The following is a 1,238-nucleotide window of genomic DNA, read 5'->3' on the forward strand; positions in this document are numbered from 1 at the left end:
TGTTAATTCAAATAATTTCCAACAGGAAGTAAAGTACCAGCTCACTACAAAAAAGTATGGCACAAATCTGAGGCTGTAAAGACTCTGGGCTGTTACTGACTGAAAGGCATTCATTACATGCCCTAAAACACTGATTATTGGGCTGGGAAACACAGCTGGAACACAAGGATTCAAAGGATTCAAGAATTTAAAATTCAGTTACTTCTTTTTACAATAAGTAATGGAATAGTATTTTTTATCTTCTTCTCCTGTAGGAAAACCCCTCAGATTACACAGACATTCTCCCACATGTGCTGTTTTGTGCATGGATATCTGTCCTAATTGATCAGGTACCCAGGAGTTTTCAGAAGAAGAATCTGTTCCCTGGTGTTGCTATTCCCAATGTGAGAACAATATTGCTGAGATTTCTGGGACAGCAAAGATATTTCTTCCTCCTGGGATATGAGGAAGAGAAGGATGGACATGGCTCTGTCCCAAGCAGAGCAGCTGATGTTCAGCCAGGCTCCCTCAGCTGCAGGAAGCACCACCACAAAGACTTTGTTTGCAGAAGTAAATGTTCAGGTAAGATCTACAGGAATGGTCTATCTTTGCCTCTCATCAGGCAGAGGTAGCAGAGCCATAAGCTCTCCTCCCCTCTCAAGTTCTAGCCTTGATGTAACCTCACTCTATGCTGGTTTTGATTTCAGCATTTTTCATTTCACGTGGTGTGCCAAAGAGGTGTGATTTTGGTGCTGCCTGGCTGCACTGGGCTCATCTTGGCTTCATTCTGTCACCTCAATGAACCATCAGACTGACCTAATCTGTACCTAATCAGACCTTTGGCCTTTTTTTCTCATCTGGCTTCTCACCATGTGAACGACTTTGAGCAGTGCTGTTTTAACCATATGACACTCTGCACGTCTTCATGTGGCAACCATCCTGTGAGGTTCCACTTGCTTGTTTTTATTTTAGGACACCAGATTAGCTGGGGAATGGACAGCTGAACAAACTCCACTCTGCCAAGTGCAGCTACAACGCACATGCACTGAGAAATACATCTCAAGCCAAAAAGAAACGAGAGAGAGGACTCTGCCCTCCTGAACTAATTTGTTGCCACATGTGGTCTTTAAAAGGAAAATAGCAGAGAGGAAGAAAACAGAGCGCAGGTGACTGCCAGGTACCTGGAGGCCTGGGTCTCCCCAGGGCCCAGGATGTGCTGGCAGGGAGCTGAGCCAGTGCAGGTGGGACTGGGAAGCCTT

At 45.2% G+C, this 1,238-nt stretch overlaps 1 protein-coding gene across 1 annotated transcript in view; it reads right to left on the reverse strand.

Annotated features, from left to right (window-relative positions):
* Positions 1-1,238, reverse strand: part of EYA2 (EYA transcriptional coactivator and phosphatase 2) — an 88,173-nt gene that overhangs the window by 29,435 nt on the left and 57,500 nt on the right. The window lies entirely within an intron of this gene.

The sequence above is a fragment of the Geospiza fortis genome, unplaced genomic scaffold, assembly GCF_000277835.1.
Source record: "Geospiza fortis unplaced genomic scaffold, GeoFor_1.0 scaffold188, whole genome shotgun sequence".
NCBI classification, from domain to species: Eukaryota; Metazoa; Chordata; class Aves; order Passeriformes; family Thraupidae; genus Geospiza; species Geospiza fortis.